The sequence below is a fragment of the Clinocottus analis genome, unplaced genomic scaffold (genome assembly GCF_023055335.1).
Source record: "Clinocottus analis isolate CAN_PGR_092001 unplaced genomic scaffold, fCliAna1.0.p SCAF_2, whole genome shotgun sequence".
Lineage (NCBI taxonomy): Eukaryota > Metazoa > Chordata > Actinopteri > Perciformes > Cottidae > Clinocottus > Clinocottus analis.
Genome location: NW_027175931.1, coordinates 20,605,606 through 20,627,980, shown reverse-complemented (window position 1 = coordinate 20,627,980; position 22,375 = coordinate 20,605,606). Strand labels below are relative to the sequence as shown.

Below are 22,375 nucleotides of genomic sequence, written 5' to 3'. Positions count from 1 at the left end.
GCCCACCGCCTTACAAACCAGCTAGCTGAGAAAGTAATTTGTAAGGGTGACTGTGGCTCAGTGCTTAGCCTTCCAGTCTTTCAATCAGAGGGACGGTGGTTTGAGCCCCGGCTCTGCTAATTCATGTCGATGTTACGAAACCCTGAATTGCTCCGCGTTGTGTGTATATACATTTTTTATCCAACTTGTTTCCTGTCTGGTTAGCAATCTCAGTTTCTTCTACTCAGTTTACTGGCTCATGCATAAAACATCGCCTAAACAATGACTTTCCTCACATGTTAGAGGTCACATAGCTGGCTATTATGGATAGCAGATATGAGGCACTCATTTAATTACTGTTAATAGGAATTGTGAATAATAACATTTAGTCAGCTTTAGAATAGAATATACAGATCATAAAGAATGCCGCCACTTGCTGGCTAATGTGTGCATATAGCTACAGATGGGTGCATTATTGAAGTTGTATCGTGCTGTGTGTAATGAATCCACTTGACTCTTATTATTCATTGCATGAAGACTTCCATTCACCGTTGAAATCATGAAGTACATTAGCTTTCAGAACCTGATGTTTGGCTCCAAGGCTGTTCTAGAAAAAATCGTTCAATGTCTTTGTCCGTTAGTTAATTTCTGTAAGAAAAGATAAACTCCAGTTACAGTACATACTTATTGTTGCCTTTCTTAGCGGAGACCTGCAGTCGCACTTTAACAACAAACTATGCAATTGCACAGTGCGCACAATTGTCCGACCTCACACACTTACACACTACTCATGAGTTAATCCTCACTTTCTTTTCACATGAGTGCTCGATTTTTTTATTTTTTAGATCATCATATTGCTTAGATGAAATCTGTCCGTCTCCTCCCATTATATACAACCCTTCCCCCAAAATGATAATTAAACGAGGAATGTGTCAGAAAGCCTAGAATTAAAGCACTTAATTATGCATCTTCACACATTAATCTTTCATGATTTGGGAATCAACATTCTTAATTATTCAAAACTGCAAAATGTATGAAAAGTAAAATGTGGAAAAGGCAGAACATCTGAACGCAGGATAAACAATACAAAATACATGTGGAAGTGGTGAAGTGAAGGTTTATACCACATCGTGTGCAGCATGGGTTTCTCTCGACATGCAGTCAAAGATGTGCATCAGGGAGGAAGGCTGGGTTTAATTACCTGATAAAAAGTTAATGCAGGGCAGGGGAGCCGAATGGACTAAGCGGTGCAGAAGTCTTTGACCTGGAACAGAAGTCTCTGCAGGGAACTTAGACCATAAGCGACAGAGGGTCTAATGTGGTACTGGTTGGATCCAAGTGAAGCTTAAAGTAAAAGTGAGATTATTAGATCCATCCTGTGTCTGTCCTGAAAAGTACCCTTTATTCTGCGTTTTGAATTATTTTCTGTATTTAGACATTAATCCATTCATCCCACATGAAGTGAGAATGCAAAATTAATGCATTTGTTACATTTTAAGTGGTTGAAAAGATGAAAAGGCCACATTGTAATCCAACCATATTTCAACAAAGACAACAACCCCTTTTTATGTTTGTTACAAGGTCACGCTAATGCTGTGCATGCTCTTTCAGTCTGTTTGTGTGTGTGTGTATATATATATATATATATATATATATATATATATATATATATATATATATATATATATATATATATATATATATATATATATACATACATTGTGTTTGTTTTGGGCTAATAACGGTATGAAACAAACAGTGGATGCATTTCCACCCCCACTGTGTTGTGCATGTAAATAGGTTTTACATTTATGTATTCTGACGGTCCATCTGAGGGCAAAAGTGGAACAAAAAACTGACCTGCACATCTGAATCTTCTATCGTCTGACAGTGACTCTGTAAACCACTACCCTAGGAAAGAGTTGTGGCTGGAGGTCAACCAGGCAGGTCTGCTGGGATGGCACGAGGGCTCCCAGCATCTTTTCTGGCCACTGCTGCTTCCACTGCAGGCCACCATAACAAAGACAGTGGTCTGAGCCAGCACTTGGCCTTTCTCTCTGGCCCTTGAAGGCAATCACAAACACATGTGCACCCGTGTACGTGTGCACACACACATAACTGCGCATGAGAGTTGACCAAGGTTCCCCATGAGGGTCCTGGCCTGTCATCTGACAAAGCCTAACAATAGCAGCGAGCAGATGCATCGGTTCCGGGGCCAAACAGATGGATGAGCCAAGTGGCTTTGGATAAGAATCACCCTCCTAACCCATAAAGGCAGCTTGGGTTCTGGCTGTCAGGGTGCTATGTTTTTAGATAAATTAGCACAGCAAGAGGAAAAACAGTGGGCTTTGCAAAAGTCCAGGAACAGCTTGCATGAAGGCAGGCATAAAAGAGAGGCTTGCTCAGGGCCCAGAATTTCACCAAGTCTAATCCCTCACCCATTGCTTGGAAGTCCAGAAGGGAGGACCAGAATCTCTCCATGGGGGACTGAAATATTAAAGCAGTTATACACCATCAGGTCTGCACCCTGGCCGATTGGCTGACTTGAAATGACCACTAGATTTAGAGTGCCAAAGGCTATGTGGGAATAAAAAGAACACAGTACATGGCAGTGCTTCAGTACCTGATTAAAAACATCCCGATCCTTTACGCCCTACTTCCATCTCTTTGTTAATTCTGGCCCTTTTTTTCTTGGCTTGTGTGCCATTTCAACATTTGCTTTTTGATGTTTTCTGTGCTTTAACACATCTTCCAAAGCAACTATAAACACCTGTGATATTTGGAGAGCCATGAAAGAGAGCCTTACCCTTCAAAGAGCCTCAGTGTGCTGCTGATCCAGGCCTGTGACGAGGCCCGTGTTGGCTGGGTGCTGTGATTTGAGGAAGAGGAGATGCTGGCTGTCTGACCCCTGGTTTGTCAGGCAACCCTCACACAGCATACACTGTATTGAAACTCCGGCAGTCAAATGGGGAGGGGGCGGCGTAATGGCCCTGAGTGGAGTGAGAGAGAGTGCTTAGCCAGGGTAATTTAGGAGCAGGACATACGGATGAGATTGGGGGCAGAAAGGAGACTCTGCAGGGCAGCAGTGATTAGACAGAAGGGCTCTCTTGAGTGCAGCGATGTAAGTTGTCCACCCTCACAGAAGAGGGAGTTGAAAAAAGGAGGACCTGCCCTGTGACATCATCAAAAGGGGTGAGGACGGGCAGTGGTGCTGACCGTAGAGAGTTTGGGGATTCCATAATCAAAGGGCACATGAGAAATTCTTATGACACCGCTGATCACGCTGTTTGTTGTAAATCAAGTAGGACACCAGGTTGCTACGCTCAGTGAAAATGTCCCTGTGGTCAGCAATGTACATTAAAGGTTTTCCCATGAGATAAGGGTACGGGAAGGTAAGCAATCACCAGCCAAGTGCTGTAATGCTACACTGCAGCATCGAGCTCTGATCACACCGCGTCACAAGAATTATAGAAGAGCACAAGTCATCATGCAGTGCAGCCGCAGGGTAGTTGAAAAGGCACCCTGAGGTTCAGGAGGTCATTGTTGATAAGGCGGGGAAACAATGAACACATGGAAACATATCACGGGCAATTTTCCTGGCAGGATGTCGCAGACCTATCAAACCAAGCAATGAACACAAAATGCCTGCCGTCGTTGAGCTCCCTGGCTCTTATTTATTTGAAGGTAAAACATAAATGGAAAACTGGAAATGACACTTAGTACCTGCACGCTCCCCATGTCTGTTTGGACATTAACTGTAATGAAAGCCACACGTCTCTTGTCTGAACGAGTTGGAAATGATGCAGCTCAAATGAACCTGCCTTTCAGTTAAATGTTTTCACACGTCACACTCCATTATGGTGGTGCTGATGTGAGCGGCTCCAGGTGAGTGGCCGGGGCTGTCAGTGGAGGAGAGGGGCTGCAGTCCTCAGAGTGGGAGTAGGGGAAAGGAATGGGAATGGAGCCACAGCTCATTGGGAACATCATCCTGCCACAGGGAGGACAGGAAACATGACTCATTAGGTATGGGCTTCTGCACTTACTATACTGAGCTGCATGTTAATGTCGGGAAGACATGGCTGAACTGGGACTCACAATGCTAGAGACCTGAATATGGTTGGGGCTTTTTTTTGTGACATGTGGTTGATGTAGCATCACACACCCTGAAATTTAATCAACAATAGGTTCACATAGCCGTCAAATATCGCTTTTGTTTGAGATTTACTGGGTCATTTTACAGGAAAGACCCCATGATTGACTTGGTTAGTGAATGATTAAAAAGTCTTGGATCATATACATTATGACCGTAGAAGAGAAAGTGAGCCCTGATGGAGATTGAGGGAGAGTGAAAACCTTTATCATACTAATGAGGGATATTAGCCATACTTTCCAAGCTTCAACGGCGTTGACAATTTTACACTTGACATTAATTGCCTTTCTCAAGTACTAAAAACCTTTTTTTTAACCTCAAGAGTGTCATTTTATGAGGCTGAGTTGGATATCGAGGGGGCTGGTAATGAATGTAGACAGGAGTCAGCCAAAAGTTTTATACTTGAAAGGTTGAGATGTCAATAAAAAAGCTCTTGCAATGGCATTTACCACTGTAGGGACACACACACACACACACACACACACAGATTTCTTGTGTGCCATATAGGACTGCAGACAAGGCGACATCAATTCAGTCACATTAAGTGGAGTAAACCGCCCTGTTAACGATTACTCCACTTCAAATGCACGGGGATGAACTGTGTTTAGACACCACAAAACAAATGAGGGTTTGTTTGCTCTTGAATTTTTCTTTTCTTGCCAAAGACTAATTAGATGCTCGAGGATACATCTGATTAAACAACACGGCACTCTCGCAATTAAATGTCATGTGCAATTACGGTGAGAGAAGTGACCGATCCTGATACCAAGAGACACATTTGCATGCATATATCGCCCTGCCAGCCTTTGCAAAGACAGAGGTTGTGTTTATTGATCAGAACAAGATGCCCTGCCAGAAATAAGGACAATATACAAATCACAGCATTTACAACAATGCAGTGTGTCATCTAATTAAAAATAGTTCCATCTCATGTAAGAATTCAGGACATGAGGAAGGGTTGAGTGGGAAACATTACTTAATCTAAAAGGACAAGGTTATCCATGTTCTATATTTTTCGTATTGTCGAAAAATCCCATAAATAGGTTTAAAACCAATAGTACGTTTGTCTGTTTCTCCTAACTTTTGCCAGTTTGTCAATGGCTAAAAAAAAAGTACTAAACTTTTTAGCAAACCCTTCTCAACCAGGAGTGCATAGTGCATTGGGAGAGTTGTCAGCCGACAGGTTTGGTGTACTCATGAGTATTTATGATTGCAGGACAGTGCATGTGGGATTGACCTGAAATACATACATGTTTGTTGTAATTGAGGAATGCAAATGTGTTGCTTGTTTGTGTGTTCTAAATCACTTTGGGTCATCAATGGAGGTCTATAGCTCAGTGAATAAGATGCATCAAGATTTAGATGCACATGCAACACCTCTTAGTGGGGTCTATTTGTTGTTGGTTTTTGGTCTTTTCATCGGATTTGTGGACAATAGAAGGGGTATTTCAATGCCTTCATTAAGAAGTTGTACTTTTGAAAGCATACTTTATGTTTGTGATGGTCCATATTCCAAATAGAGATGTCCCAGTTTTAAGCATATTTATTTTAAATGTAGAGTCCCCAACTGAGGTATGAACATATCCTCTGGGCAAAACTCCCACTCACTCACACCAAAGTGAACAACAACAACAACAACAACTAAAAGTGAGCTCTCTTTGTAAGTTGCCTCAAGGCTTGCGAGCTTTCCGCTACATCGTTGTTGTGTTTTGCTTGTTGCTTACCTGCAGTGATTTATGTGTATCCGGCTGGGTTTTTGCCATCATATTTTCACTTCCTTCTGAGGGCCTTTCAGCTGGAACGGTCTCATGCAGCACAGGCGGTGAGTTAGGCTCAAGTCGCAATACCACAAGCACCTGGCATGCGCCTGAGCCTGCTGCATTATGGGGCATTTTCAAACGTATCATATCATTTCGGTCCCATCTAGACTCCTTTTTGAAAAGCCAGTGGCAACTGAAGTGTTTTTTGATTTGGCTCACAGGAGGTGACCGTTTCCTCCATCACAGTCGAGTCTGCAACAGTTAATCCCCCCCCCCCCTCCCTTACACCGCTGTGATTAGTCACCTGTTCTCTGTTTCACACAAAGCTTGCGTGGGCCGCGCAAAGCGTTCATCTCCCTGTGCCGCCGTATCAGTGGGAGAGGGTGTTTCCCCCGGAGTAATCCTGATTTACTCCTCCGCAGAGCCTGCACACTACTGCCTCGATGGCTGTGGAGCTGTAGCATGCACCACCCGACTCTTCCTGTCTCGCGCACATTACCCCACCCCTCTTACATGCTCTTCATCTGTTTCCAGAGGTGAGATTTGGGATCGAGTGGGAGTGTGTCCAATGGCATTAACCCACAGTGGAGCTCAAATCGCAGATTAGAGCAGAGGAGGGACCGTGCCGAGTGGGGCTGGGTGGGAGGTGATACAGTGGTGAGATGGGGCTTCGGGCGCCTGGGGAGGGTGGACAGCTCTCGTCAGGGCCAGCAGGGAAAGAGGAATAATACAGAGATGTGGGGCTTGAAATCCAAAAAGGGATAGGCTTAAATCGTCTGCCATTGAGATGGAGCTTTGGGGCTAATAAAGGATTCCCTTGAAGGAAGAGTGAGAGCTCTGCAGCCTCCAGAGTTTGTAGTGTCCCTGCTGGAGCCAGAGAAGACCAATTTATCATCTGTGTTGCTTCTGAAAGCTGCCGCACTCATGAAGGAGGCAAATTGTCAAAAGTTTCACTGACCTGTCAGTGCATTCTCAAATGTGTCCCTTTCTACCAGCTTTAGAGTGTCACATTGAGATGTTTTGAAGCACTTAAACTTCAAGAGCTCATAAAAGGAATATTTTTTGTCAGTGTTTTGGAGATAGCCTTCTATTTTTTCCTATCGTTTCCTTTCCTCTCCTCCCCCTATTAACACTAAAAGCAGTTTCATTTAAGCAAGTCATTCTATGCGTTGGTATAGATTTATTTGATGTAACGTTATTATTGTAATGATCTTTCAAATATACCATTAGGCTGCCAATGGAAGGAAGTATCATTAAAATGTGTATATAGTGATTTTATCATCATTTCTGATCCAATGAAGGATTGAAACACATTTTGTTCTCCGTCATATTTCACACATCCTTGTGGTGTTGAAAGCCACTGAGTTTAAACTGAAATGTGTGTGTGTGTGTGTGTGTATATATATATATATATATATATATATATATATATATATATATATATATATATATATATATAGCCACTAAAGGAAATAAAAACCTTGCAGATATTGTTTTCATTTGGGTAAACTTTCATTCAATACATCAATATAAGTATGTAGGAGCATGTCCGGCTTTTTCTCTGTGTGTGCACATGTGCATAAGTCCATCTGTCTTCTTCGTTTCTTCTTCAGTCCACTAATTATTACAAGTCAGGTTCATAAATAACAGGACTGTCACCAGCACATTAATGCCTGCTTGTTTATAATAAGTGAAGACACGGCATACTGAGAATCAGCAGAGAATCTATCAATAAGGAGGCACTTGAACAGTTTGAGTAAGATAAGTGGGTGCAAAGCAATTTAAAATGGTTTATGTTTTTTTTTTTCAGAGGTGCAAGGGTCAATGCTGAGTAACTGAAACGTGTTGCGGGGTAAATTGCATGGGCAATACTTATGTTTGTTTGTAACAATTTCTTTGATTTGCCCATGCAGGGGAGCTGGTGGTTGATGAATCGCCAGAATTGTTTTTGTAAAATAGGCAATCAGCAATGGATCACTGAGGGATCTAATGTGAACCCACTGCTGACTCCCATATCCTGCAAATGCCACCCCAGATGTTTGGTCGCCATTAGGGCTGCAGCTAAGTGTTTACAATAATGATTTGTGTGTGTTGATTATTTATTTAGATTCATCAGTTGACTGCTCTTTGGACATCCTCAAGAAAACATAATTGCTCAATTTTTGCCGCAAACAAAAACACATCTATAAGTTATTTAATATATTTTTAAACAAAGAAGCTGTAAACAGCAAATGTTGATTGTGATGGGGTTTTTTTAGGTTGATTAATCGCTACTAAATAATGTACAATAATCACTGGTTATTGATGTTGTCGGTCGAGTAAAAGTGAATGATTAGGTGACTAATCACTTCAACACCATTTGCCAATGTGTTTAAACTAGTGCTGTATTTCACAGCTGTGTATCATTGATTACATGTTTTAATTTTTTACTTCTATTTGAACGGTTACAAGATACATTGGGCCCCCTTTAGCTATGATTAATATTTAACAATTTTACCCAAATAAAATCCCAAAAGATCAGATAGACAATGAAAATAATGATAAATTGCAGCAGTAGCTTGAATCTGTCTTTCTTCAGACCACCTGGCATCAGCATCACCAACAGCAACTCCTTAAGGAGCCTAACCTGTCTCCTAACAACAACTGAAATTAGGACAACTAGCCGGCAACAGCCAGTTATTCACACTGCACGAGCCAAGTAGTCATTATTATTCAAATTCATTCAATTGCGAACGTGGGGGGAGAGTGGTCTTATGAAGATGAGAAATTCCAGATAATTAGCGGGAAGGCATTTTGTTTGAACCCAGCCACTTCGACTGGGGATGCGCTGCGAAGGTTGGGTGATAAACAAGCAATGGAAAAGCACAAGGGGAAAGAGAAAAAAGACAACAAGCTCTTTCATCTAAACACACACAGAGAGAAGTCTAAGGAATAATCAACTGTTGTGTTATGGGTAGACAGCTGTGGAATTAGCCATCTCCAATCTGATTGTCCCCAGCACTTTAATCCCTAATGCAGATAAATATGGTTCTGAAGTCGTTGGGAGCGAGTGGCTGCAGCAGCCCCGGGTCTGGCCATCTAACAGCTTCTGTCTAAATGGCTTTGACTGTCGATAAAACGAGACTGTGGCAGCGGCACTGATGTGATGTTAGCTCGCTCCCTCTGTTTGTCTGCCTGCCTGCTTGTTGTTCGCTATAGGTATCATTGTTTCCATTCCATTTCACAGCAATCGGCCTTGGTGAGGGAAAAGTGCTTTTCTATCCTTGAGCTGTGTCTTTGTCATATCAAGGCCTCAAGCTTGAGCTGCAGATTTTTTATAAGCCTGTGTGTGTGTGTGTGTGTGTGTGTGTTTGTGTGTGTGTGTGTGTGTGTGTGTGTGTGTGCGTGCGTGCGTGCGTGCATGTGTGTGTTTATGCTTAATCCACAGCACATGTCTATAGTTATTGCAGTTTAACTTCATGGTGAATGGGTTTTGTAATGTGTGTATGCACACGAGTGTGTGTGAGTAAAGATGTGTTCTTGTGCACTGCATGTATTGAGAATGCTGATGGATCTATTTTAGGCTAAAAGAGTCTCTGTCAAAATGAATTGCATTAGTATGACAACAAAGATTCAAGGCTCGTTCTCACTAGAAAAAATAATCTTTTATCAAACCCAAGCTAGCACTTTCTACAAATTGTATGCAAACACCTCTCTTGTGCTCTTTTATTCTTTAGAACTGACAAAACATATTTTGTGTGGCTATTTAAATTGCCTGTTTTCTTGTGGGTGCATTTTTCTTTTTGATGGATGCGTATTCAGTATACCTGCTGATAGTACCTGGTTTTAGTTTAGTGAGCGTGTCCTCAATATAGCATCATTGTAAGCCCGACACATTTGTGCAACTGTACAACTCTGACAATGTTCGCGGCTGATTCCTTTTCAGTTTTTAATTGGGTCCTGATAACCTAGGTAGAGCGACGCTCAAAGTAATTAATCACACGCCCCTTTTGTGAGCACACACACACAGTAGACTCAAGCAGTCACACGGTGCACACACATAGGGTTGTTGCAAGGTGATCAATCAACTTGCGACAATGTTCCAAACACACAGTCATTCCCTCCGTGGCCGCCTTTATCAACAGGCTAATTTGTCTCCCTCTGCCCCCTCTCAAACATTCTGAGTCCTCGTACATTTAGCCCAACACCTTTTCCTTTTATCATCCTACCCACCACTTAATACAGCAATTAGATTGCTTTGGAGGTTGCAGCTTCCCATTAACTCTTGCCAGCTCAACCGAGTTGCCACAATCACAAACTGTAACCTGTAGCCTGCTGCGACAGCAACCATAGCTAGCACAGTCCAATATTGCTCTCTCTCTCCTCTGTCTCTTCTTTTCATAATGCACCCTGCAGATATTCTTCTTACAATATTTCTTGCGTACTAATGTCATCGATCTTCCCACTTACAATTCTTCAATCTCATATCCAGGTTTACTGGGTTGATAAAGCAATCAGTGCTATAGTAGCATTAAGTAGGTAAACATATTAGTCCTGCATCTGTGCCCCCCTTCATTTCTTTATAGTTTCCCTGAGCTCGTTTCCGTTTGGCTCGACATCTCTCTCCTCAACCTCTCTGTGCCTTCCTTGCTCTCGCTTACTTTTCGGCTTTCATGTGCTCTCCTGCTCTTGTTCTGCCCTCGTCCTCCAATCTTTCATGTTGATTTCCAAACTGGCAAGTCCACAGATGAAAAGGGGAATGGAGTCGGTTGAAGAGAGCCAATTTCCCTGTCTCTTGTGAAGATTAGCTGAGGCTCATTGGAACGTATGCTTTGTGTTAAAGAGCCTGCCAAATGACAGAACACGGTTGGGGGATTCATAATTATCTTTTCATTACTCTGCATGTATAATGACTGCCCCCATTATAAAACTCAAGTCGATGTACACAATTACGTTACCCCAGACAGCATTGAACAGGTGCATCTATTATACATTACCGTTGATGTCTTTTTGATAACGTTCTCATTTTCTCTATTTGTTCATGTGAAAAGAGTGATTGACTGCCAAACGGGATATTTAGCAAATAACATTGTGAATGTGGTCAACATCATGCCAACAATGTACACGTTCATACTCTACTCTCGCTTCTTAAAAAATATGAATGCAATAACAAAGCCCTTTTCTGTATCTACCATATTATCTGGAACATGTGTCTTTTTGAGAATAACATTTGAGGGCTTGTAGGTAGAGCATCTGTTCTAGGATGTAGCTGCCATAGAGAATTACAGTAGATCACCAACCATCTGTACCAAAAGTTTATTCTTCATTCATGGTTTACCTGCTATTTTTCTATGGTTTGAAGTAAGGAATATACCTGACTGAATGTTTAAAAGGTTTAAGGGATCCCAGGAGAAATAGACTAACACTACAAAAGCCAGGGCACAGTCCATGTGTCAGCATTGCATTGAGAACGTTTTCAGTACTTGCATTTGTCACTTTTGAGTCTGTATTTTTTTTAAAAATACTCCTCGCTCCGTTTTTTCTTTCCTTCCCATCTTTTGGAGCTTGTTGAATGACATTGTAGTGTTTGTAATTGTGTTTGTCTTGCTTAGAAAATGTGTGCAAATGAAAACAAAGCTGTCATTTTGAGTGTGGTGCACTGCTACCCATAGTGCCAAATGTTACAGATGTGAGCAAGGACTGAGTTTATGGGATTTTGAATGAGGATGGGTTTGAGCAAATGGGCGTTTTGGCTGTAGTATTTCTGTCATCCCACCACAAACAGAAAAACAACAAGACTGCAGGCTTCTGAATAGACTCCGTTATTAACCCCATAAATCACTAGACTGCTGATGGTTTCCATACATGAGACAATTCATCAGATTTTCTCCCTCTCTTTCTCATTTGCTGTCAGACACACACACACACACACACACACACACACACACACACACACACACACACACACACACACACACACACACAAACACACACATATGGTTGTTTAAAGGCACACACATACACATGTAGGAACACAACAGCTTAAAAAATGGGAAATGTTGCAAATCTTCCACACAGCTGCTTGACATTGCATCTGGTCACAAGCGCTGTTTTGTCCTGTTTCATTTTCCTGCATATCCACATGAAGATCGATGGTTTCTTTCAAAAATCCATCACATTCTTATAAGTTCTAACTAATGGCTTTGGACAAGGCATCTGTTACTTGGGCTACTTGGCTACTGAGAGAAAGTACACTTTCTTCCATGAATAATCTTAGTGATTCTCATTGTTCCTCTGGAGAAAAAAAACCCCCAGAGAAGATAAGATTATAGGTAATAAAGAGCAATGGATCGGGGCAAAGCAGAGGCAAGTAGGAGGGGGTCTTAACTTCATGACCAGCAGCTTCATGATAGTGATTTAAGAGGTCAGAGAGGAAAGATAAAGGCTTGTGCATTATTAATGCTGAAGGTATCTAACTTGATGTGATTGGACGTTACTGCTGGTTCTCCTGCCGAACAAAAACTAAAATCCATCAAAGTGCTCGTGTGTGAATGTGTGTTCTCACATCACTGCCTCATGAAATAATACAACATTTGACTCTTGATTTAAGTCCTCTCCTGTTTTGCATGGTGTAAAAATAGCACAAGCCTTTTTTTTCCCAAAATGAAAGTGTACGTGAGATGAACTAAATGCATCAAAAAGATTTTTTCCTAAACTCAACAGTGCAGATATGAGCCTCATTTATTTTCTCCGCTGCAGCGATCTTCCAAAAAATATTTCTATTGGTGTTTGTAATACCGGGGAATGTGTGTCTACAGGTGAGAAAAGTTTGTGCACGGAGCGCCGGTGAAATGGCAAACTGTGTCAGTGGAGCACACGTGCATGTGGACGGGTCTCGTGAATATGTGTGTGTGTGTGTGTGTGTGTGTGTGTGTGTATTGTACATATTTGTACAACTGTGTTTGCGTATGAGATTGAGTGTAAGCTTGTGCTGAGCTGTCGCCCCCAGTGCAGATTGATGGCTTTCAGACAGGTAATTTATGACCTCTCGGTGGCTGGCAGGGAGGAGGGTGACACGCGACTTTCCCCGCAGATAAATAAGCGCTGCTCTGGGGCCCTCGTCACCTCACCCCTGCATGTTTGTGAAGGAACAGATTTAGCCCCCGCTCTTTTATATTATTTTTTTTTGTCTTCTCAAACAGCTTTTGCCATTCTGCTGGTCTTCTCATCCTGCTTTCTTCAGTTATTTTCTTCCAGTCTCCACACATTTCTTTATCCACTGTCCTACCTTTTCCACCCTGCTCCTGTTCCTCTTTCCACCTCTAGTTGTCTTTGTATCGCCCCCTCTCTCAGCAGGGAACTGGGGACTTTGACATGCCAGCCATCATGTACAGGAATATGGTGTGAAATCGATCTCACAGAGAAAACCTGCTGCAACAGTAAATTTTGCAGGGAGGGCTGCAGATTAATTTCAAGGACTTTTCGCCGAAACACATGGCCTGTCTGAAACAGTGAGAACATATGAAGGTGTGATATCATATTGCAATTCATCATGTGGCTATAGTCTCTGCAAGACAAGACAGTTTCATTTGAGCTGAAATAAACATCAAATGGTGGCCGAGCCCAATCAATCCCTTCGTCTGTCTGAGTAATTCTTCCCCAGAGAAGGAAAGCTGTAGTGAGCCGGGCAGTAGCAGGAAGTCGGATGGCTGAGAGGGAGAGAGATGTGTGAACAGAGGTTGACTGATGGATGGGGAAGTTATTACACCACTGGGAGGATGTGTCATTTATTGCCAGTTGCTTGTCTCTCGTTGCCTCTTGTTTCTTTTATGGCAGTGATTACAGAGCGGATGCATGGACAAACAGCTCCTGCAGAGATCCCCATCAGCCATATAAAACACATGCATGCTGACACACACACACACACACACACACACACACACACACACACACACACACACACACACACACACACACACACACACACACACACACAGAGCCAAAAACCACCACCAGGACAATCGGGACATGATGCGGGTTGGGAGGAGGAAGTCATCAGGATAAGTTACATGTTTCAGGTCTGGTCTCGGCAAGACCTCGTCTGTCCCAGATGTGGCGACGTGCTTAAGCCGCAGTCCAGCAGACCTTGAACAACTTCTTCTGCTTCACTCTATTGGGGAACCGTTAACAAGCACAAAACCTGTACAGACATGAGACGTTAGTGGGCCTGTCCTGCCCAGGTCAGTAGAGCAAAATGTCTGAGGTAGAGCTGGATGAAATAGCAAAAACTTGACATCACAATATTTGGGAACGCGGTTTCCACATTATAGTTATGAATTGTGTAATTTCTCAGAAAAAAAAACTAAACTATAATTTTTCCTCAATGATCTTGTCAGAATAATAATGTAGATGATCAACCTTTAATCAATGTAATATTTCTATATAAAACTGTGAAAGTATTTCACTCCCAGCACACATCAATCGTGCTCTCAAAGTTGTATCTCATTATCTCTGTGGCTAGTGACTGGAGGACATGCTACCAAACACTACTATTTTTTTTATAGTTACATAGAGTATTATAAATATTTCTTTTGCAAGTTTTTTCTATTTTCATTTCACACAAGTAACATGTTTCTCTAAGCGTCTCTAAGCGAAAATTTAGCCTCCACAAAACCGGTTCTAAAGTTGGCGGCTGCTTGGGTCCGGTCCTTGCGCATCGTCCCCTGGCTCAGCTTCACCGAGTGAGTCACTGACCAAGAAAAGCTACTTAAGTAGCTGGCTATGACCAAACATCCTCAATGCCATGGCAACAAGAAAGATGCAGCTGTGCAGATGCAGCTGTGCAGATGCAGCGTGAATGCACAGCCCAGCCCTATTTTCTTCCCAAGGACAGTGGCAATTTAGTAGTGCCTGTTCCTGACACTGTGCCAAACCATGTTCTTCTTTGTTGTCCTATTTTTCATAATAGCACTTTCTTCCAGGGCTAAACAACAACAGAAGGGAGGGACTTTAATAAGCTTCCATCTCAGCCCAATGCAGCTCAGGGGCTTGTGGCAACAGTAACTGTGTATTTATTATTGATGGCTAGCACCTTGGCCCTGTGTTTGCAGTGGAGCAACGACACAGGAGAGAAACCAGGTCATCTACTGCACAATGCCAGAGGCCCAGCTGACTCACCCAACCAGCATTATTGCATTATTATTGCATTTCTTTCATTACTGCTATTGCCTGCCTTTTCAATAGCTCTGGCTGGGAGTCCCAGTTCCCATAGAGTTTACCTTATGGCCTTATGGAGAGGAAAGACATTTATACATACTCTTTTTCACACATGCACTCACACTCTTTCCATACCTTACTGTTTTTTTTTTCTTTCAATCTTTACACCACACACCACCCCGTCTTTTTTCAATCCTCCCTTCTCAAGAGTTATTTTTCTCCTCTTTGAAGAACAGCAATAACGATTTGCCTCAAAAACACACCACCACTTCTATTCACGCCTGTTAAGTCGCTTCAAGGTATAATTTGCTGAATCAGAAAAAGCATGTTTTGCTACAAACGTTTATTCAGTGTTTTACTTCGGGGTAATATTCTTGCCTCGTGGATGATTATGTTCTGTTTAACAGCCTGGTTTTACACAGGGGTCTGTGCTGTGGGTGCAATTAGGATGGACAAGATGTTGTTGCTGCAAATTATGTTTTGAGGTCAAATACATAGTAAGCACATCAGCTATACCACAATGACCCCCTGTGTGCTTTTTATGTTTTAGAGGGGTACATTAACTTGTCTTGCAGGAATTACATTATACTACATGTAACACCCACACATTAAGGGAGAGTTCATTATAATTTGTAGGTTGAGGAGAACGTGCACCGTTTGTAAACATTGAGGCAGAACATATCCATCCCTGTCAGATATCTGTTTCAGAGAAGGCAATCGTGGATGTTTGATTGGTCATTGTCTGGTATTTTTCAACTAGAAAAGAGTTTACTCTTTTTATGTGCCTTTGAATTGTAAATGTAATGGGGCTAAATGATACCATCATGTCCTGTATGAGCCATTACCGTTTCAAGATAATTGTGTTTCTGAGTTTTAGCAGTAGGTCAGCCCATTGTATAATCACACTCAGTGATCATGGAGATTAATATTGCACTAAAATGTTACCTATTCAAACAGTGGTAATGCAGCTTACTTAACTAAATTATTCCAACAATTTGATTATGTCATATTTGTATGACCTGATATTGTCATGCATGTTGGTTGGTACTCTGCATTGGTAGCACTTTATAATACCTACTCACTATTTAGCATTAGTAAAGCATGGCTAAACACTTAATTTATAATTTATAAAGCATTGTTCCATCATGAACATGCATTAGCAACTCATTAGTATGCAATTCATAAACACAGTTGAAATGTCACTTAGCCGGCATGTTAATGATTATGAGTATCTACCTATCACCCGGATTGGACTATTTACAACTGAGGTGATGCGGGCTGTCTCAGGACCTCAATTATGGGGTCACACAAAATACTTAACTAATACTTAACTAACGACTAGTAACTACCTGAATTAATGATGAATTGCAGTATTAAAACATGTTTATAAAACACATGTCAACCATTAGTGCATTATCTAGAAGTCCTTAATAATTGGTTTGCAATATATATATATATATATATATATATATATATATATATATATATATATATATATATATTACTTCATTTACAAAAGTGGAATCCATCATTATAAAGTATGAAAACCCAAACATAAAACGCATAATGATGAAGCTTGTTAATCAAGAATAAAACATGTATAACTGTGTTTATGAATTGCAAACTAATAAGTGTTAATGTTGGAGCATCACTTTATAAATGATGAATTAAGTGTTTACTCATGCTTTCCTCATCTTAAATAGTGTGTATTTATTATGAAGTGCTACGTCTGCATTTATACTCATTGCATGGCGTAACAGGGATTATGGCAGTCCTCCCGTAGTTATCTACAGTGGAGGTTTTGATTTACAATTCAATGACAGATTACAGTCATTGACACCACCAAATGGATGCATTGTACATAATTAGCTGTGCAATCAATAGCCAACGTAATTGTGTTTATGTTTCATTACTTTGTGAAAGACAGCAACAAGCAGAGGGTTTGAAAGAAGAACAGCTTTGCTAGAAGTGTATGACAGAAAAGCAGAGGATTCCTAAGACATTCTTCAACTATCTTAACTATCAACAGTCTCAACCAGCATCAGAACCTTGTAAAGAAAACACAAGCAGCCCAGAGTATCTGCATAGATGTGTAGTTTAGGTACATGTCGGCAACAACACAGACATTATAGACTACTCTGCTACAGCACAACTATCAGTTCAGCTTTATAGTTGCGACTCTCATGCAGGTAAATTATATAGTATTTGCTATAATGTGAAGTGCTTTGGGCTCTGTTCAGTCATGGATTAGTAGAAGTATGGAGTTGAGGGTTGGAGAAGTTGTTTTATTAATTGATTTGTTGTCAATCTGCATCTAGAATGATACTGTTTTCCACCGGCCAATTTACACACACGGTCCATGCTCATCCTGTGGCCAACCCTTTTGATTTATTTCATACTGTATGTGTCCGTGCGCTGTCCCATAAACTGTTCCATTCTGGCAAGAGGCACGGCCACGAGAGGACTTATAAGGCCAGAGGTGACCAGCAGCCACACGTTTCTTGAGTCAGTCATAATTAGCTGGCCTTCAGCCTTAGGGCTCAATAAAAGATAAGATAGGTCATCTCAATCTCCGGTCATCTTAGCTTTTTCTTGTGCTAGTTTTAAATATGTTCAGGGACCCCCAACGAAGTTCTTCCATAAAACCCCATGCAATGTTCCTGGGCATTCAAGAGTTCATAGTGTTTTTTTTCCTCAATGAATGTTTGCAAAACTACAGACTGCACAAAGCTACATGAAGGTATCAATGTGATATTGTGTCTGCCCTTTTCTCTTTTTAATTTTCTCCTCATTGCACTGCACTTTATCTTCACTAGAAATCTACTACTTAACTTATAATAATTGATAATGGCCGAGCAGCCTTTTACCAGAGAAATAGAAATTAGTGTTTTTATAACAAAAGCATGGGATCTGATACCTTTCAGAGTTGATGAGTTTATCTTTAATGCATTGGGTTAGGTGCTGGGAAGATGTCTTGTTTTGCATTTGTGATCATTAAGGCTAAAATGAGACCTGTACAAAAGCTGGGGTTTCTATTAATTGCAGTATAGTACTAATTTACATAAGTCAAAATGAAGGATTAGGGGTTCTACACAATAAATAGGCTTGACAAATAGCAGCAAATAGGGAAATCTATCCTCTCAGCCATTTTCTCCTGCTTATCCGGAGCTGGGTCTTGAAGCAGCAGGCTAAGCAAGGTGTTCAAGACATCCTGCTGCCTGGCAACATTTTCCAGCTCTTCCCAGAGAACTCTGAGGTGTGCCCAGGCCAGACGAGATTTATAGGAACCTCTTTAGCGTTTTCCTAAGGGTCTCGTACCAGTTGGACATGCCTGGAAAACCTCCAATGGAAGGCATCCAAAACGCATCATGATCAGATACTAGAACCACCTTAGCCGACCCCTGTTCCCATGAAAGGATAACTTTGACCACATTCAAATATTCAGTATAAGATGTGCTCCACAGTCCCATAATGTACTGAAAATAACAAAGGGGATTTAAACTCGGCGGGTCAGGGATATCCGCTTGTTGTGGGAGGATCTCCTTATGGGACGTCTCCTCAGTGCTGGCTGGCCCTCACCGGGTGCATTTCCTCCGTGACCCTGCGCAATGACATGCTCTTGGTAAACTCAGAAAATCCAAGAGTGAAGGTGTCTCATGGCTCCAGCCGTGAGCTTTACAGCACTGCTCACCCAAGCCTCTCCATTTCCCGTCTACCTGCTCGGAGGGACAGAGCTTGTCAACCCGCTGGTCTGTCCGTAGTACATGTCTGTGGTGACATCGGCAATCTACTTGAGGGGCAGTTCTCAAAAAAACATAGTGGCTTTGATTCTTAAAACAACACTTATTTGATGAAATCATAGTTGATTTTGACATCAAGTGCATCCTCAGCGCTCTGTTGTCTACTAATAATGTGCTTCTGCATGTCATTTGAACTTTTCTTGCTCAGCTTAGCATTTAACTTTAGACTCCCATAATGTTCAGACAGTAAAGTCTTTTTCTGGCTATGAGTAGAAATGGTCTCTGTGAGTTGTCCCTTTGGCACTGTTTTATATCAAGGTTAGTGATTAGGATAAGCAGACGAGTAGTTGCCATGGGGATAAAAGAAATGGCAGTGGTGAGGATGATAAGCAAAGTCGGGGGTTTCCGTTGCGCTATACACAATAAAGCTACTCTAAATACTGTTTGTATGTATTATTTCCTTCACAAAGTTTTTTTTTGTCATCCTTAGTCATGATGTAATTATGTAAACAAATAGATCCCAATAATGATCAAGGTACAGATGCTGTGTCAGTACTTATTATTAATACATTCCTAGCAGTAATAGTAATATTGCCATCATACTTAAGCAATTCCATATTTTAGTTTTTGGGAACTTAACATCTGCCAAATAGATCGTTCTAAACCAATCAAAGCTCTTAGTACTTCCCATTCACGAAGGACTTATGGTTGACCAACTGATCTATTGCTTTGGGTATTCTGCTATTTGCTATTGAAAAATATGTTGTCAGATACATGAGTCACTTGATCTGGGTCAATCTAAATTATACTAACATTACATGAGACCCTCTTATATTTATTGAAGAGTTCTGTATCTATAATACTATAAACAATGAAAAGATCAATGATTTAGAGCCTGTCTTGGATGAAAACACTGCTCTTCTCTAACTCAGGGGTGTCAAACTCATTTTAGTGAAGGGGCCACATGCTGCCCATTTTGATCTCAAGTGGGCCAGACCAGTAACATCACAGCATAATAACGCACAATTAACGACAATGTTGCTCTATGTCTAAATCATTGGTGAAGGTTTTTAGATGATAAACTCTATTTTAAGGTCTTTCAACAATTACCTAGAAACATAAAGACCAAAAATTCAGACATTAGCCCTCTGTTTATCTGCCTGGCTCTCGTCTGCAGATTCCCTCGCTTTGTGACACGTTTGTGGCACCACTTTCATGACGTAATCCATGTTTAAGGACTTCCAACACAATAATATCAGTGCTCACATCAATTGTGACTGTGGATCAATGGTTTTCATGTCCGTCTTATAAGCAGAGGATCAGAGGTTTGAATCCCAGCTCTCATAATACTGTTCTTAAAATTTTTTATATATATATATATATATATATATATATATATATATATATATATATATATATATATATATATATATATATATATATATATATTGGATTAAACACCCTGGCGGGCCGGACTGGATCCCCTGGCGGGCCGGATCCGCGGGCCGTATGTTTGACACCCCTACTCAAACTTCATTTAGTGACTACTATTGGGTCTTTATGGTAAATTCCCTTTTAAATCTTTATGCCAGATTATGTAAAACACATAATCTCATTCTGTTGCCATCAAGTGGGTCATCTAAATTCATGCAAATACTTTTAATGAATAGTTTTATGACACAACTATAATTATTTTTCACTTGACCACCCCTACAATGTTAAGTAGGTTAAGTAAGCATTCTTACGGCATCCACTCCTTCGATGGAGTTGATCCAAAATCCGCTTCAGCATACTTTTCCTTTGGCAGTGCACTGAACACTGCATGGGTAATCCTTAGAGGAGAGGGCTAATGCCCCCAGATCTCCCCAATGAGAGTCGCCATCCTCGCATCCCTTTTGCGGAGCGCTCTCCCCTCCCTGGTGCTGTCCCCAGCAACACAATAATTAATGAGCTCAACCAGCCTATCAGTGCAGAAACCTCCCTCCCCAATCTCCATTATCCACATCATGCAATGATAATTTGACTTACGTAGGTGCTAATTTCATATAAATTAAAAGGCAATTAGGAAAATGTGTCTTTTTGACGGGCAGAGGGATTAATGCTAAGCTGTGATGCCACCAGTCTTCAGAGAGTGCAGGCTTATACTGAGTACGAAGGCGCTTGCTTGGCAACACCCATTATCGGTCATCACATTAATAACCCCATATTTCACATCTCCATTTGATGTGCTACATTTAATTAAAGTGCGAGGTTGTGTGACGAATGAATGGCTAATTGGAAAGCACCTTTTGAACATTCCCTTTGCCCTACACCACATGTGGTTTGTTCGGGGTAGGAGAAGTTGTCTTATTCTTTTCCTAAGCTCAACATTCTATTGTCAATGTTCCCACGCTGGAAAATGGACATATATATTTACATACAATATATTTACAATATATTGTAAAAAAAAAACAACTATATATGTGTGTATATATATATATATATATATAAAAATTTTTACAATTCAGAAACCAAAGATTTGTCGTGATTCAATCTTTCAGTGTTATATTGCACTTTGTTTGTGCTACATTTAGAAGGCACGCCTGATATGAGAAACCCATACCCACCTCTCCTGCCTGCTGACAGTGAAGGTAAAAGCCCTGTCTGCATTGATATTACATATTATTGGAAATGTGGCCAACTGTCCTCCATCTGTGGTTTGAACATTTTAACATATGCTATTCAAGATTAGTTTAAAGCTCATAAAAATGTAAATCTGCCATACTGGGGTGGAGTGAGCATAGGAAATGATTTATAAATACCTTACACAAACTGTGCATTTCTCATGCATTTATTTCTCTCTTTGAAGGCTGTGGCCGAGAATTGGAGCTAATCTGACAATGCCAACATCTCAGACTACTTAGGCAGATATTTGAAGATAGTTATTATTTCCTCTCCTACATCAGCATTCCCATAGCGGTGGGAGGATAATTATTATAGAGTTGTAGAGAAGTGGTGTTAACGAGTTTACGCACACTGTTTACAGGCTAAAAAGCAATTTTAACCTTGACAATACTCATGCAGAATATTTAAATATGTATGCTCAGTGGGGTTCCCCGATTCTACATATTTCTGAGGACTTTATACTGTTTTTTGACCTGCAGTTTTGTTTAAATCCCGTCTCTTCTGCCCAGACTGTTGGTGTTGTGTGTGTTCTGCTCCAGAGGAGACCAAACAAATTAAATTTGCTGAAGAGCGGCAGTTAAACTAAGTCCAATTACAAACAAGTTTGTTCCATTTTCTCTCGCCCCTTTGCCAAATTAAAGCCTTGATACAAAGTTACACTGAGCTTGTCACTCTGTTGGCCATTTACCTAAATCATTCCCAGCCTGCATCATGCTGGCATTTGTATTTTTTCATCATTTGTAGCTCACACTGTGTAGTAATGACTAGCTCTAACCTGATTAATGCAAGTATTGATTTATTTGTTAAATGTGAGATTGAAGGCATGGAATCCAGCACTATTCATCAAAATGCAGTGGCATGCAATTAAATTGTCTGTTTATATTTTA

General features: G+C 41.0%; 1 protein-coding gene across 8 annotated transcripts in view; it reads left to right on the top strand.

Moving 5' to 3' along the window:
- The window catches only part of robo2 (roundabout, axon guidance receptor, homolog 2 (Drosophila)), a 248,847-nt gene that overhangs the window by 21,432 nt on the left and 205,040 nt on the right, over positions 1–22,375 (top strand). The window lies entirely within an intron of this gene.